Below are 17,607 nucleotides of genomic sequence, written 5' to 3'. Positions count from 1 at the left end.
GATATTGAAATGATAACTCATTTATTAAATGCAACATATTCAACCATGAATTCCAGTTGGAAAAATCAGGCACACTTATATTAGACTGGATCTTAAGTATGTAGGATCTGACCTGTATAGTTAATATAGAGTAAGGGAAAGAAGACAACTGAGTAACTCCCAGGTTTTCAACCAGTGTACCGTGGCACCCTGGGCTGACTTGGGCTGGATCTATACCGATTTTTAAAAAAATATAGAAAAAAAATGGATCACTGCTCTACAGCGTCATCTGGTGTCACATGTTTATAATGCAGTTATAATGATATAATTGACAAGTGTAACTGAGTCCTTTAATGATTATCAGGGGCACCATAAGCAGCAATGGGCACCATCCCTCATTCCTTCCTTATCTCCTCTGATGAAAAAAATGGCTTCCAACAAAGCTGGAAACTCCCTACTCAAACAGACAAATGAGATGAGCGACTTTACTTTTCCATATATGACTGTGCTATGTGACGCCAGTCACTTTCAAAAGAGTGCTGCCCAAGTGTGCACTTCTCTAGCCCATCTCTATGATCCCAGCTTTTGAGGGGGGACATGAGGGGAGCCTGCAAGAGGGAGAGGAGGGAGAAGAGAGGAGGGAAGCGGATGGTTCATGGGGCCAGTATGGTGAGTGTGAGGCAATAGTTGAACCTGACAAGGCAACTTCTTCTTGCCTGGGCTGTGGCCAGTGTAAGTCCTACTTGGCAGGAGACCCACTGGAAGATAGTGAGGTAACTGTGACCCATTGAACCCAGTGGGTTCTACTCTTGAGCAGAACTTTGTTGGGCGAAGCCCATCCTCATTGGGTTGCAGGCAGTGTTGAGTCCTGCTTGAGAGGAAACCCATTGAAATAGGTAGGTAATAGATGGGAAATAAACTGTAATAGTAATAATAATAATAATAGTAGTAGTAGTAGTAGTATCCAAGAGGAGTTCTACTGAAATTGATGGGTGTGGCTGACTCAAGGATCACTGGCCTCCAATGGGTCTTCCCTGAGTAGGATAAAACCAATTTATATTGGGTTGTAGCAAGTGTTAATCTCTCTCAGTGTAGGCCCATTGAAATTGATGGTTATGATTGGCAGTGTCATTGTTCTCCAGTAAACCAGTCAGGGGTTAGAACTTAGCAAGACGGAGCTCCTCAGCAACCTTCAAAAACAAGGAAGGAAGGTGTCCTGGTGACATGTGCAGTGGCCCAGAAAGGAACTCCCACTTAAGTGGGGATTCCCCTGTATCACACAGGGGAGTCGCAAAAAGAATGTAAAGGGAGCAGTGGACTCAAGGGAACCACAGATTCAAAAAGGCTGAAAATGCCTGCAGTAACTTGTTTGTTGAAACTTTGAATTTATGCCTCAATAGCTCAATTGGTTAGAGCATGGAGTTGATAACGCAAAGGTTGCAGATTCGATCGCTATCTGGGACAGCTGCATATTCCTGCATTGCAGGGGGTTGGACTAGATGATCCTCAGGATCCCTTCCAACTCTAGAATTTTTCGGTTCTATGATTTGTTATATATTGGAGAAAGAATCCATGAAAATGTACATATTGTACTAAGAGACACTCTTAGGTAGATAGCATTGTTTTGATATGGTGACATTATTTATTCTCAATTAGATAAATGGAAAAAATACTGTAGGTTATACTGTAAAGGTAAAGGATCCCTGACAGTTAAATCCATTTGAGAATGACTCTGGGGTTGCAGCACTCATCCCCCCTATAGGCCGAGGGAGCCGGCATTTGTCCGCAGACAGCTTCCGGGTCATGTGGCCAGCATGACTAAGCCACTTCTGGCGAACCAGAGCAGTGCATGGAAATGCTGTTTACCTTCCCACCGGAGCAGTACCTATTTATCTACAGTGGTACCTCAGGTTAAGTACTTAATTTGTTCCGGAAGTCCATTCTTAACCTGAAACTGTTCTTAACCTGAAGCACCATTTTAGCTGATGGGGCCTCCCGCCGCACGATTTCTGTTCTCATCCCGAAGCAAAGTTCTTAATCCGAGGTAATATTTCTGGGTTAGCGGATTCTGTAACCTGAAGCGTATGTAACCTGAAGCATATGTAACCCGAGGTACCACTGTACTTGCACTTGACGTGCTTTCAAACTGCTAGGTTGGCAGGAGCAGGGACCGAGCAACGGGAGCTCACTCTGTTGTGGGGATTCGAACCACCAACCTTCTGACTGGCAAGCCCAAGGCTCAGTGGTTTAGACCACAGCGCTACCCACGTCCCAGGTTATACTGTATTTACTTGAATATAATGTGCCATCAAATTTAATGTGCACCCCAATTTTCAAGACCTTGAAACCCAAAAAGTATTTGATGGCAAATGTAAATGTGCCATCAAATCTAATGTGCACCGTAATTTCCATGATGTAATTTGGCCAAAAAAGGTGTGAAATACAATCAAGTAAATATGGTACAGTATATTGTTGTTGAGATATAATTAGTTGTTGACCAATAAGAATAAAAGGTCTCATGTTTATGAAAATGTATTTTAATATATGGTCGAATATATTTCCAATGTAGTGCCTAATGACAAACATATTTTTCAACAGAAGGCTACTCATTTTTCTACATATTTATATGCTATTGAAAATTTCATAGCTCTTTATACAAAAGCAGTATCAGAAACCCTAAAGCTTTCAAAGATAATTTTCAAATCAAAACAATTATAGTTTACATTTAAATTTGATGGCCCTGACAAACAAATGGTTCTTCATACATTTGTCACATTAAAAAAAACTAGACTTGCCATGTACTACAAAAACAGAATCCTAAAATCTTATCTTGTTCAGCAGTGCCATCTAGTGAATAAAAAATAGAAATGCTAGAACTCAGAATTTGGAAAACCAGTGGTAGCATAATCCACACTGCAATGAATGAGTTCCGAGACCAATAGTAACAGCATCCATTCATGGTTCAACAAAAATATAGGAGTGCCTAGCACTGGTCTCCAATTTCCATGCCTGCACAATCAATTTTAGTAATTCTCTGTTTGCTTCAAGTTTGTGATTGGGGGAAACATCAGGAAACCTTTTCCCTATGACAGCAGTCCATTGATCTATAAGAAGGATATCTGGGGAACAAAGTCAACATTTGTACTGCTTTCCTTTTCTTGTATAAAATTGGTGGTGCATGGGATGAGGGCCAAACAAATGAGTCTGAGTTCTAGTAAGACTGAAGTACTATAGGTGAGCTGTTCCCAAGCCCAGATAACAGGCCAATTGCTTGCTTTGTACAAGGTCATACTCCCCTTTCATAGTCTAAGGGGGCTGCTGGATCCATTCTGTCACTAGAGCCCCATGAGACCTTTTCTCTCATGAGGAGATATGCTCTGGACTATATAGGAACTGGGCTTTTAGTGTGACAGCACCTACCCTTTGGAACTCCCTCTCATTACTATTAGACAGGTTCTGTCTCTATTGTCTTTTCAGTGCCAACTGAACACCACCCTTTCCCAACAAGCCTTTTTAGAAGGAATTTTTACCCCAGTCTTTATTTGTAGTGGACTTGAAATGGTTTTGAAATGCTTTTATTGTTACATCAGTTCAGGATGTGGGAAGCAATTCATATAAGGTAGCAAATTGGCTTCCAATAGATTCTGAAAGTCCCTCATTTGATACTTCCAATGTACCAAGCATGGAAAGCCTTTTGTTAGAAACTAACAGAACATAAAAAACATGCATTTCCCTATGTTTGTTATGTTCAAATCTCATACATTATTCAGATTCTCATCCTGCAAACATATTTCAAGCCTCAATAGCTTTAGTTCAATATGACACTCTAAAAATGCCTCTGTACTATGCTGCCACTCTTCTACAAATCAGTTTCCTCTTCAGTGATAAAATGAAAGCAGATTAACTTACCCATTATGTATTTTCCTTTCCAGTTTTAAGTACCAATAGTCAAACACAAATGAAGTCTTGCAGCACATCTTTCAGAATGGACATTTCTGGAAAGGGAAAATAATAAAAAAAATATTATATATAATGGCAATAATACTATTTTATATTTATGCTTTATTTTATGAAAACAACTTTGGGCAGAAATGTATCTGTGGAAAATGGATATATAAATAGACTAGGCTTAGACCATAGGGTTTTCTTGAACAAGACAAAACCTTCCTATTTGTCCCTCAACAGTCAACCAACTTATGACTTTTATGTATCCCGTTCGGCAAGTATGGAATATAATTAAATCAAACTGTTCAGAGTAAAACCTTTTTATCTGATGCTGCCTTCAATATGTGAGTTCCTCTGGGCTCAATTTTATCCCCTGTGCTATTTAATATCTACATGAAACTGCTGAGTGGGTCATCCCAAGTTATGGAGTACATTGTCAGTAATATGCTGATGACACACAGCTCTACTTCTCCTTTACATCTGCAGATGAGGCAGTAGATGTGCTAGACCGTTGTCTTGCCTTGGTAATGGACTGGATGAAAGCCAAGAAACTGAAGCTTAATCCAAATAAGACTGAGGCACTGTTAGTGAGTGGCTCCCTAGACCAGATGGGTGGGAGATTGTTTGCTCTTGATGCTGTTACACTTCCTCTGAAGGATGGGGTATGTAGCTTGGGAGTACTCCTGGATACTTTGCTGTTGTTTGAGGCTCAGGTGGTCTTGATGGTGCAGACTGCCTTCCATCCGCTTCGGCTGGTGACCCAGCCGCGCCCCTATCTGGATAGGGATAGCCAAACTTCTGTTGTCTATGCTCTGGTAACTTCTAGGTTGGATTACTGCAACACGTTATATGTGGGGCTGCTGTTGAAGATGATTTGTGCAGAAACCATCAAAGAGGCATGATGGTTTGAGCATATGACACCAATCCTGGTCTGACTGCACTGACTGCCAATTAACTTCCAGGCCCAGTTCAAAGTGCTGGCTTTGATTCTTAAAGCCTCAATATGTCAACAACCACCTCTCCCCATATGAACCAACCTGGACTCTGCAATCATTACTGGAGGCCCTTCTTCGTGTGCCTCCTCCACGGGAGATCCGGAGGGTGGCAACACTAGAATAAGCCTTTTTATGCAGTGGCTCCCCATATGCAGAATGCTCTCCCCAGGTAGGTTGGTCTGGTCCCTTCATTATACATCTTTTTATACTTTTTTAGTTATGATTGTCATTTATAACAAATATTTCAAATACTTCCTCTCCAACCAGGCCTTTGGATGATTAATATTCTACTGCCTTTTAAATGTGTTTCTGGGGTGGTGGTGGTGATTGTTTTGTTTTTGTTCTAACAAAACATCCTTCTTTGGATGAAGGGTGGTATATAAATTTAATAAATAATAAAATAATAAAAATAAATGACTGGGTATATAACATATAGAGCAGTGGCTCCCAATTAGCCAAGTACTGGGGACCCCCTATTTTTCAAAAGCCAAGCCATGGATCCTCTACTTTTGAAAATATTTATATCTCTGTGTGAATGCTGCCACCATACCCTCCCACATCTCCTAGTGCAAAACTGAGGTGTGTGTCTTCCAGGTCACGCTCATGAGAGCATAATGCCCAAAGATGGGATGTCCCAGGCAGTTGACAGGTATGTGTCATGGACCCCCTAGGTGGGTTATGTGGATCCCGACCACCAATTTGGAAACACTGGTATAGAGAGGTGCCTTCTCATTACCAAATGCACCATATGGTTATTTATTAACCAGCGTGAATTCTCCTCCCCCCAAGACAACCCACTTCCTGAAAAAAATAATTTACATGGAATGAAGAAAAATTAATTTTCAAGGAACATTTTAAAATCATGTGAATAGATCAAGGCTGCTGTACAAACTTGTACTTTGTTTTTACAATGTGAACTAGATAATCAAATTTCATCATCCAGGACATAACACAATTTGCTGCCTTTTCAACTTGCAACTAAAAGGAGGAAGTCACAGACGAAGGCTTTCTGAACTAACTCACTGGAGCACAAATAGATATGTTATGCCTAATCTTACAATATACTCAACATACAGCTTTTAAACCACTCTTCCAACAATATTGCAAACTGTAAACATTTGATGCTTCAGATGCTACAAATCATCTGCAGCAGATGAGATTTTGATCACCTGCAACTGCTTTCCTGCACATACTTTTATGATCTATTTTAAAACTGTATTTTCAGACTGGAAGAACCTTAGTCACCTATTGTCCAAGCTCCCTAAATATGTGATTTTGGTACCTAGGAATTTGAAAACTGTACTTGAAGTGTTCAAGTTTTCCCCTTATACTCAGAAGCTTTTATGCACACCGTATGTTTTACACATATGTACACAAAACATAACTGGCCTGCACTTCTCACTTAACTAAAAGGAAATGAAACTGTAAAACTGAACCACTGAAAAGTTTTTGCACAGTCCTTACCCCCATTTCTTAACCTTGCCTTCCTTTATCTGATTAACCGCAATCCACATTTATTTCTACAAAACTTTCAAGCCACAATCATTTGAACTGCATTTTTAAATGCATGAAAAATTAATACTGTATCAACTGGGGGGGGGGCTCTCCAAAGTCAGTGTTACTACTAGGATGAGACTACCAGATTCAATCAGGAGTCCTCATAGCCCAGATGGCTTTCAAATGCCCGTGGAAACAAAATGCTGTGAAAACAAAATCCCTTTTATGAGAGCAAATAAAAGGCCAGAATCTTGCAAGATTTCTGGATCTTTTGAGGTTTTGATCTGCAGGACATACATATTGCACACAAGCAAACTGTTCTGTCGGAGCTGAGTGGATGGTACAGGCCACTTCCCCCTGGATTTGGTCTACCCCATGTTATAATCAGTTGCTTTTTTGAGGGCCAGGAGGCTTTTTTTTTTTTAATGTCATCTGAATTAGTTGGGGAAAGGCATGTTTTTCACCTTCCTTGTGGTATCCTCTAACTATAATATTGTACTCTTTCTGATTAACCTGTAAGATCTTAGATAACAGACCATTTCCTCCCACACTGCAGTTTTTTTCAACTTTTGATTTGATCTGAGTTGACTATGGAAGTTTGGTCATTTTACTGTGAGACTGTTCTCCATCTCCTTATTGCCAGCTACAATAAGGTAACATAAAGAATAAGATGTAATCAGCAGTAGAAGGGGTGATATGGGTGACCTCTCCTGAAATCTATTTACAAATTTCAATACAATAGGTGTCACCACTCAATATAATTAGCATGCTTCAAGATGAGAATGCAGAAAGAAAGCTTCATATCACTTTCAGGGTGGAAATAAAATCACCATTGACTTGGCAATATGCAAATAAATGGTCACAATTAGCTGGCTTAAACAGCAGTGAAAACCAAACTATGTACCGTATTTTTTGCACCATAACACTCACTTTTTTCCTCCTAGAAAGTAAGGGGAAATGTCTGTGCGTGTTATGGAGCGAATGCCTGTGGGTAGCGGGGGGATCTGCTGCAGTCGTGAGCAGAGGATCCATGGTTCCCCTTCCTTCCCTCCTCCGTGGCTCGCCTTGAAACAGCAAAGCGGGAGAAGAGCCGCTGAATGGGGAGGAGAGGGACAGAGAGCCTGCTTGCTTTAAAGGAGCAAAGCGGGAGAGGAGAGGAGCAGCTTACACGATTGTAAGCGGTTCCTGTCCGGTTGGCTTCTTTAAAGCAAGCAGGCTCTCTGTCTCTCTCTCCTCCCCACTCAGCTCGCTAAATAGCATTATTAGCAGCATCCTTCTCCACACACCCCATGCGTGCTCCTTGTCCCTTGAGCACTTTTCCTTCCCTCCCCACTTAAAACGTAGTTACAAAGCATGGATCCACATGGATCCTCAGGATTTTTGCACTGGGTCACCCCAAATTCACCATCAGATCACATAGCATGTCCATGGCTACATCTTGCACCAAAAAAATCACGCACCCACTGTTGCCTGGGGTCGCAGTGGTGCAAAAACGTGGTTACAAAGCATGGATCCACATGGATCCTCAGGATTTTTGCATTGGGCTACTCCAAACTCACTGTCAGATCATATGTCTGTGGCCACAGCATGAACCACAAAAATCATACATTCACTGTTTCGTTTAGAATTTTTTTTCTTGTTTTCCTCCTCTAAAAACTACGTGCGTGTTATGGTTGGGTGCGTGTTATAGAGCAAAAAATACGGTATACTGCAATTAGTACAGTATCCTATCAAAAATGCTTCTGACACCCAGTTCATTTGGATATTTCATCTGTATATGGACAGCTGGATTAAAAATAATAATCACCCACTTTGTTCTCTTCACCTAAGTTCCTAAAAAAAGCCATGTTGTGATAACTGTGGAAATGAAGATTTTCAACATGGATTGGCCTACTGGGTAAACTGGTTATGTACCTTCCTGTGAGTAATTGCCAATTCTCATTCACCTATAAGTCCCAAGCTAATGTATTGCTGACTGTACACTATATTTCTCTATATCAGGGTAGTCAACCTTTTTATACCTACCACCCACTAATGCATCTTTCTTGATGGTAAAATTTCCTTTCCGCCCACCAGTGCTCGATGGAAGAAGGATTCAGCTTGTGCCATACAACCCCCTACCGCCCACCTAGAATCCTGAAGCTCCCACTAGTGGGCGGTAGGGACCAGGTTGACAACCTCTGCTCTATATACATATTTCTGGTTTCAAACTGTACCTGCATATGATATAAGAAAATGTGCCCTAAAATGAGCTGCCAGAATCAGTTTGTCTTCTTCAGAGACCATGGCCAAACCACAGTTTGGAAGTCCTAACTGGGCAGCCACTTATACACTGCCAAAAAAGAGAGTACAGTGGTACCTCGGGTTAAGAACTTAATTCGTTCTGGAGGTCTGTTCTTAACCTGAAACTGTTTTTAACCTGAAGCACCACTTTAGGTAATGGGGCCTCTTGCTGCCGCTGCGCCGCCACTGCATGATTTCTGTTCTCATCCTGAAGCAAAGTTCTTAACCCGAGGTACTATTTCTGGGTTAGCGGAGTCTGTAACCTGAAGCATATGTAACCTGAAGCGTATGTAACCCGAGGTACCACTGTAAATGCATCACAAAAACAAATGGGGACACATATGCAAAATATTTGCATGTGCTAATTTATATGCACAGATGCAAATTTAGAACTAATTACTGCAATATAAAGAGAAATACACTGTATCTCAACATAGTGAGCAAGACTATGACCAGGTGACCCATATCCCTGCTTATGCTACTGTCCAGGTGCTAACATTTGCCGGGCAACTTCAAAAACCCCTGCTCTCTCCCTCCTAATGGTTATATTTAAAACAAGCTTGGAAAAGCCATTCAAATATAAGACTGTCCTCTGTAAAGGACACTCTAGTCCCAGGTGTAGGTGGTCAGGGTCTGAAAATAACTCTTCAAACATAGCACTTTAAGGGCAGTAGCCAGTAGACATCATTCCTTTATGCAAAGAAGTGTTAATCATCTGCTAAACCAGTGATATGGAGAAGGAAATTTTCTGGTGCTTTGTTTTTCCACCAGGAAAAAAACAGTTTCATAAACTTATTACTAATAATGAATAGATGCCAAATACAAGTTCTCCTGACTTCTGGCAGGCTCAGCTTCACCTAATATCAAGTGGGTGGATTCACCAACCTGTCAAAAGTGGCTCAGAAGGGTGAGCACTTTTTGATCTAGCCTGCCAGGGGTAAAAAAAAGGTTTCCCACTTCTTCTCTAGAGCATTTAGTTTTCAAACTGCAAATTACCCTGATTTGCATATGAATATTTTCTAGAAAGTCCACATCACTGCTCTGGAGCTACTCAGAAAACCCCCTTTGGCCTTATTGAATCAGCCATGGTGGGTAGTTCAAAGGGAAAGGAGGAGAAATGCCATGGAGCATGTCCAAATGCTTTGGCAAGCCTAAATTAGTTCTGTGAGGGCTGCACAAAAAAAGACTACTCTTGCCCTTGCAATCAAATGACACCAGGATGCCATTAATGAAGTCTGGCTTTTACATCAGGAATACTTGAATGCAGTCAGTAAAAGGCAATTAACAAGATTTGTTTTCACTAACAGCTGGAGTTCTAACCCTAACAAAAATATTTCTTTAAAAAGGGCTTCTCTCCCTTCTCCACTAGCTTAGCATACATTATGTTAAGAAATTATTAGTATCTACCCATTTAGCTATCTACCGGTAACATTGATTTCAGCCAAATGTACTGGGCTGGTTCTTCAAAGCACCTCTGTGTCAATCTATAAACAGTAACTATAAACTGTTGCCACATGCACTGTTTCTATGGTAGCCTCAACTAGTAACTAAAAATAAACCAGGGGTGGGGGTGATCCATGCATGCTGCTTTGAAGGAAGCGGATTGTTGGCAAGAAAACTTGGGTTTACAACTCAAAAAATTGAACTAAACAGTGGTGTGGCGGGGGAATTCTCCTAAACTTCTTCCATACCCTTTCATTCTGAGACAGATGACAAGGTAGGCCACTTCAAACATTTCAAATGAAAGTAAATATTGATACTCTGGTTTCTCTTCCGATTGTATAATATGATTTGCTAAAAATGGAGGGAACCACATGATTAACACCTATTAGTCAAAATAGTGATAAAGCAGCATAAAAAGAGGGAGGTGGCTGGTCTATTGTAGGCTTTTGATATGTGGATGGAACTACTTAAGAACAGTTGCAAATAAGTACTAAGAAACACTATATATGCTAAAATGAGCTGTTCAGTTAAGACAATAAAGTTGCATAAAACAAATGGAAACTTCTGTACAGGGTTTGTGAAAAATTGCCTATCTTCACCTTTAAAGGAGAGAAGATTTGGAAAAGTTTTTAAGCAGTTTATCTAAATGTTGCCATATTTATTAATAGTTGTTCTATGCAAACATTGCTGGACACCACCATGAAAACTAAAACAACAAAGAATTTTACTTTCTTGGGTTCCATGATCACTGCAGATGGTGACAGCAGTCACAAAATTAAAAGACGCCTGCTTTTTGGTAGAAAAGCAATGACAAACCTAGACAGCATCTTAAAAAGCAAAGACACACCTTGCCAATAAAGGTACATATTGTTAAAGCTATGGTTTTCACAGTAGTGATGTATGGAAGTGAGGGCTGGACCATAAAGAAGGCTGATTGCCGAAGAATTGATGCTTTTGAATTATGGTGCTGGAGGAGACTCTTGAGAGTCCCATGGACTGCAAGAAGATCAAACCGATCCATTCTGAAGGAAATCAGCCCTGAGTGCTCACTGGTAGGACAGATCCTGAAGGTGAGGCTCCAATTCTTTGGCCACAACATGAGAAGAGAAGATTCCCTGGAAAAGACCCTGATGCTGGGAAGGATTGAGGGTACAAGGAGAAGGGGACGACAGAGGACGAGATGATTGGACAGTGTTCTTGAAGCTACCAACATGAGTTTGACCAAACTGCAGGAGGCAGTGGAAGACAGAAGTGCCTGGCATGCTCTGGTCCATGGGGTCACGAAGAGTCGGACACGAATAAATGACTAAACAACAAAATTCTTTTACTTGAGTCACTTAGCATATTTTTATTAACGATGTAGGTTACCCTAGCTGCATTCAGATGATTCTATGAACTATGATTGCAGGTTCATACAACTGAAAGGTTGAGCATACAGACATTTAAATCCCCAATGATTTTACAGCTCTGCTGTAACAATATTCCAGAGTTTGCCAAGGAACATATTGACAAATTCTGGGCTGCCTTTCTCTATTCTTTGTCTAAGCATCTCATCATATAGGTTGGGAAGAGATTGTAAGGCACTCATGCACTAGCCATATAGTTCTTTGCACAAACCAAGGTACAGTGGTACCTCGGGTTACGAGCTTAATTCGTTTCAGAGGTCCGTTCTTAACCCGAAACCATTCTTAACCTGAGGCACGCTTTCACTAATGGAGCCTCCCACTGCTGCTGCGCCGCTGCCGCACAATTTCCATTCTCATCCTGGGGCAAAGTTCTCAATCTGAGGTACTACTTCTGGGTTAGCGGAGTTTGTAACCCAAAGTGTTTGTAACCCGAAGCGTTTGTAACCTGAGGTACCACTGTGCATGTGAAAACATTCTCCACACAAAAGGGGATCTGAATTGGGTCAAAATTCCCTCCTCACATGGAGGAACTCTACATATGCATTTTTGTACACAAGAATCCCTTCTCATGGAAAGATTGTGTGATCCCAAGTACATCAGTGGCAAGTGTGTGGGGCTTGCTCATGTGGCCCTGCATCTCTCTCACACACTCTTTAAATGTATGTGTGGGCTTTCTGAACCCCTTTTAGTATCCAGTGTTAGAGATCACAGTTCGCCTAAACGAGACATGACCACACTTGGCCCTCTAGATGTTTTAGAACTACAACTCCCATCATCCCTAGCTATCAGAAACAGTGGTCAGGGATGATGGTAATTGTAGTCCCAAAACATCTGGAGGCATGCCTGACAACTATCACAAAGTTTTAGCCTTCTTGATAAAACCATAATATTTCAGGGTAAAGTCATCATGTTCAGGGTAGGATGCCAGACATGCTTCTGGAATCAGCACCTATTTTTAGATAACAACTCATTCACATATTACATAAAATCCTTCACAGCTCTGTTGACACCAAATTCTTAGGAGACTGTGCGACTATATATTTTCTTCCATACCTGAATATAACAGATGGGGGGAAATTAGGATGCTCCCCCATTTCCCTAGGTAAAGTTTGATAAAACTAAACAAGACAGCATAGTCATGTTTGTTTATTCATGTGTTTGATGGGAGGTAGGGGAATTGACAACAAAGAGCTGTGCATATACTAGGGCCTCATAATATTTTTGTATTCTTTTTTGTGTATTTTTTAAAGCTTCAGTGAAAAATACATTTAAAAAGAGAAAAGGGAACACTAGGCATTGATTGTCCATGTTATAACATGATCATATATATTTGGAGTCCAGTAACTACTTTAGGCATATGCAAGGGTTTGCAGTGAAATGTCTGAACTTATTTCCCTTTAAACAGCAGACCATATTCCATACCACACACTACTTTTCAAATTATCTGGGTTTCTGCTTGTGACAAAGGGGGTTGCTGTTGAGGATACATATCCCCACTAAGCTCATAGAAGTAACTGAACTGTTGTTTTGATTCTAGCCTTCTGTTGTGCACTTAAAATTAATTTTAAGAGGAAAGAAATTACATTTCTAAGCATAATTTCACTTTTATACTGCCATTTGTTAGATAACCACCATCAAAAATAAAGCAAATGTAAAAACCTGATAAAATTACTACAATACACCCCCCCTTCACCTTCTCTGGAATATATCTTTATTTAAATTTGCCATCTCCCTATCACAATATTTATTATTCCTATCATTCAGATAAATGCTATATATCTTAGACATCATCCAAACAACTGATGAAAATCCAAAGCTTTCTTGGTATTTTAATTTTCTTATTTTAAATTCAGATGTCCACGTTTTACTACAATTTGCATTTTTAAAATAAAATTTCCATGTTTTTCAGAATATAACACACACATTTTATATGCAATTTTAACTAATGAACACACCCCTTTGCAAACAATTTCCCCATACATACATTTTTATTTTCACTCATATATTAATTTTTAGGCACATTTTTTGCATTTTGTAAATATAGGTTGTCCAAGAGACAGTATGTTTCTGAATACTAGTTGTTGGGAATCACAAGTGGGAAGAGTGCTATTGTGCTCAGGTCCTGCTTTTAGACTTCACATAAACATCTGGTTTTCACGGCAGAAACGGAATGCTGGACTAGAAGGGCCACTGGTGTGATCCAGCAAACTCTTCTTACATTCTTATGAAGAATTGTATTGCAAAATTTGGATAAGTGTGAATTTCAAAGGACAGCTTTCGTATTGTTTCAAAAGGTGCAAATTTGATAGATACACCTTTAAAAGTGAACTGAATTTGAATTTCTCCCCATCCCTAGAGATTGGAAAATCATATGTGGCAGGCTAAAAGGAGAAGAGTGAGAAAGGAAGTGTTTAAAGCTCCCCCCGTCCCCCGTCAAATAAGTGAAGAGCAAATTACACCACCACAGCAAGTAGAAAAGAGGGAGGGAGACAAAGACAACCTCAGGGCCTACTCAAACTATGCCATCCCCACCCACTTATAGGGCCAACTTAAGAGTAGCTGCCCCGTTCAGAAGAACAGTGAGGCTGGTTGTGTTGTGCTTTTGAGCATGTGCTTCTTGGTGTGTTTTGCAAAAGTTGTTAGCTGCTTTGAGGACTCTAGCTGAAAAATAGGATATAAATCCAATGAATAAAGAATGAATGCCAGAGGGTTGGACTAGATGACTCTCAGGGTCCCTTCCAACTCTACAATTCTATGATTCTATGAATTAAAATGATTCTCCTCCCAGCCCTTTTATTGGCTGTTTTATATAGTAATCAGAATTTGTATAAATCAAACTGTTGCCTTAATGTACACCTTTTCCTCAACAGGAACATGGAAGCAACACAAGAATTCTCCTCAGTCCCAAAAGTCCAACTTCAACAGAAGTATTGGGTAACAGAAGATAGTAAAGCTAAACTGCTGGCGGTTGGTGCCAAATGTTTGGAGCTAGTCACTCACAGAGAACATTATTACGATACTACTTCAGATGACCTAGCAATGGCTCAATTATGGCTTAGTCAAAGAAATCAACAGTGGCATCTTATTCTAGAATCTCAGGAGCAGATGGATAGAGATAATGTTGCAAACCAGAACAAACCAGAAAATATTCAGAGTGCTAAACCTACTGTCTATGAAGAAAAGAAGCAAACACAGTTTGAGCCTAACAATCAAAATGACCAGCAACTTGATTTGATTGAAACAGATAGTACATATACATGTGCAGCAGCCAGTTCTGCATATACTGAACTAGTGGGGGAGAGAGAGATAATTACACATCTGGCAGACTTTCTTAACATAGATTTGAAATTTGAGGACGAAGCAAACATGACCATGGAAGACTTTCTGCAGAAGGCTGGTATCCAGCATTATGCAAGCAATCATGTTATTAATCAAATAACATATAAACTGTGTGACCAGTACACAATTATAATTCAAAGGGATGAAAGCTCTTTGAAGGAGTCTGCAACTATATTGTTAGATATGGATATTTTAAATATTTGCAAAGGCTTTGAAGAAATGGAAAAATTAGCGAATTACCTGGAATTTGAACATCAAGCACTTCAAAGTGAACAGGAACTGCTCATGTAACAAAAAAACCCACCATAAGACCTTCAAATTTGTGAACTATTTTCTAAGAAATGGTTTAAGGATATGATTCCCAGATCAATACATTTTTTGCCCCTTTAAATTTAAATCCAGTGCGATGTGTAACAAAATCTTATGCAGCTTGGAAATACAGATTTATGGCAATGGCAGCAGTACAACTGATTAATGCCAACCGTGATCTATGAATAGCACTGTTAACAGCTGCTGGAGGAAATACATTCTAGAGAGCCCCACTAAAATGAACTGCTTAAGATTAGTTTCCTATTTTCAAAACTGCAAAGGCTACATCTTGGTTCAATTAAATAAATCCCTCAATCAACCAACCCTAATCTTTTCATTTAACAGTTTTAGACAAAAAACACATTTCCTGCAGAAAAAAGTCTTCAGCAAACTAGAATCTCAATAGCTATGAGCAAATAGCTTAAAATATTTTGAATTCTTACAGTGAATACATTGCCACTTGAAAGAGCTCCTGCACTTACACTATGCACAAGCATTTAAATGAGACTTTTTTATTTTAAAGCAAAATTCATCGCAACATTTTTATTAGAACTGTTAATGCAAGCTTGATCTTTCACTGCACAACCCTTATATATAAAGAGGAGTCATAGCTTGAAGCCTATATTACAGCTGCTGCATACATGTGCAGGAAAGTCATGCATATCCTTGAATCTCTCTCATCCACACCATGATGTGCAAAATGGTTTTGTTTACCTGTCAAACAAAAATCCATTTTATCTGCCTCTTAAGAAAAGAATCATATGACACATTCTCTCTTTAACATGCCCTCAGTTGTGATTCAGCATTTCATTCACTACTTTGGTGGTAGTAGTATACAGTCGTACCTCCGAAGTTGAACGGAATCTGTTCTGGAAGTACATTTGACTTCCAAAATGTTTGGAAACCAAGGCGTGGCTTCCAATTAGCTGCAGGAAGATTCTGCAGCCAATCGGAAGCTGCGGAACCCGCACCAGACGTTCAGGTTCCAAATAACGTTTGCAAACCAGAGCACTAACGTCCGGGTTTGTGGCGTTCAGGAGCCAAAATGTTCGACTTGCAAGGAGTTCGACTTCTGAGGTACAACTGTACTACTGTACTTCAAGCATACTGCTACTACTATTAAAATCCAGAAGAGCTGCATGAGTTGGCCCTGTTTTCACTTTAGAGACTAGTGTATCATGAGGCATTTTCCCATGCTTTTACTCATATGTTTAGAGGATAATTTTTCAAGGATCCCAACCAAATTTGAATTAAAATTTCAGTGTTCATAGTCATGTCAGCATTTTACTCTCTACTATTTTTGTTGCTGAATTCTGAAGAAATGATGAAAGAAAATAAGATGAGGCTATTTCAATGGCATCTTAACTCAGGAATAAAAATGGCTGTAAAGCATAGGACTGTGACAGTTTATCACTATAGTGCAGTTAGAGAACATTTTAAGATGCTATTGTAATGGAATTATTTGACTATTATAATTGGCTGTGATTTCAGAAGAATGCAGTCCGCCTTTATCTATCATTTTACAAGCTTTCAGACTGCTTGCACTAGCTTTCAGACACCTGTTGGCTTGTTTTCCTCGAAAACAAGCCATGTACAACGCTTCAATGAACAACAAATATTCAGGGTCTGTCAGGTTACTTTATCTGATAATATGTGCATTGTTTAATACTAATAAAACATTTTAAAGGACAATTTTCCACTTGTCATCTCTAACCAATTCAATGATTAAACCTGAAGTCTTGCTACTAGAAACCAATGTTTAAAAAAACAGTTTCATGCTAAGCATTCATGTAAAACTACCAAGAGATCTAAACAATATTCTTGCCTATGCTGAATCGCTTTACAATCCACAATTTTTGAAATATAATACTTAACATGTTTCTAGCACAATTTCTAAAACCTTTACACTTAAGATGGATAGATGATGTGGCTGCTTGGCAACTGACAGCTATTAACAAGGATTAATTAAACATGGTATTCCATCTAGTGCCCCCCCCTGCTTTTCAATCAATATATCCCCTCCACAGACACCTCTGCAATGATGATGACATTAAAATATTCCTCTGTTCTTCAATAAAAGAGAAAAGGGGAGACCAAATTGTGTCAAAGGTATCTTTTTGGGAGATGCCTTTGATTAGTGGCTGATGGTATGAGAGGATTCTGATAGAGCAATGCTCCAGATGTTATTAATCCAAGCCTCTAAGTTTCAAAAATAATAATTTGTATAAATTCATGCATTCAATGTGCATGATTTGTGCAATATTTGTGTAGAGCTGATTTCATACTATAGACATAAATATAACTTTAAGGCCTATTTTCATCCACATTTCGCTGAAGTTCAGCAGCTCGTGGGAAAGGGGAGAGAATATGTGCACTGATGATAAGCACTGGTGATAAGATACTGTGGCCAC

General features: G+C 39.7%; 1 protein-coding gene and 1 long non-coding RNA gene across 15 annotated transcripts in view; one reads left to right on the top strand and one right to left on the bottom strand.

Moving 5' to 3' along the window:
* Positions 1 to 17,607, bottom strand: part of RALGPS1 (Ral GEF with PH domain and SH3 binding motif 1) — a 216,892-nt gene that overhangs the window by 179,159 nt on the left and 20,126 nt on the right. For all 14 annotated transcript variants that reach the window (XM_083485893.1, XM_083485899.1, XM_083485891.1 and 11 more), the window contains exon 2: positions 3,889 to 3,974. The gene's annotated coding sequence lies outside the window, so the exon portion shown is untranslated. The remainder of the gene's footprint in view (positions 1 to 3,888; positions 3,975 to 17,607) is intronic.
* On the top strand, positions 10,255 to 16,888 carry LOC310698667. Its single transcript, XR_014521679.1, has 2 exons — positions 10,255 to 10,416; positions 14,419 to 16,888. It is a non-coding gene; the product is annotated as an uncharacterized lncRNA (long non-coding RNA).

The sequence above is a fragment of the Podarcis liolepis genome (genome assembly GCF_965112155.1).
Source record: "Podarcis liolepis genome assembly, chromosome: Z".
NCBI lineage: Eukaryota > Metazoa > Chordata > Lepidosauria > Squamata > Lacertidae > Podarcis > Podarcis liolepis.
Note: the sequence above shows the minus strand (reverse complement) of the source record. Positions and strands in the feature narration are given on the sequence as shown.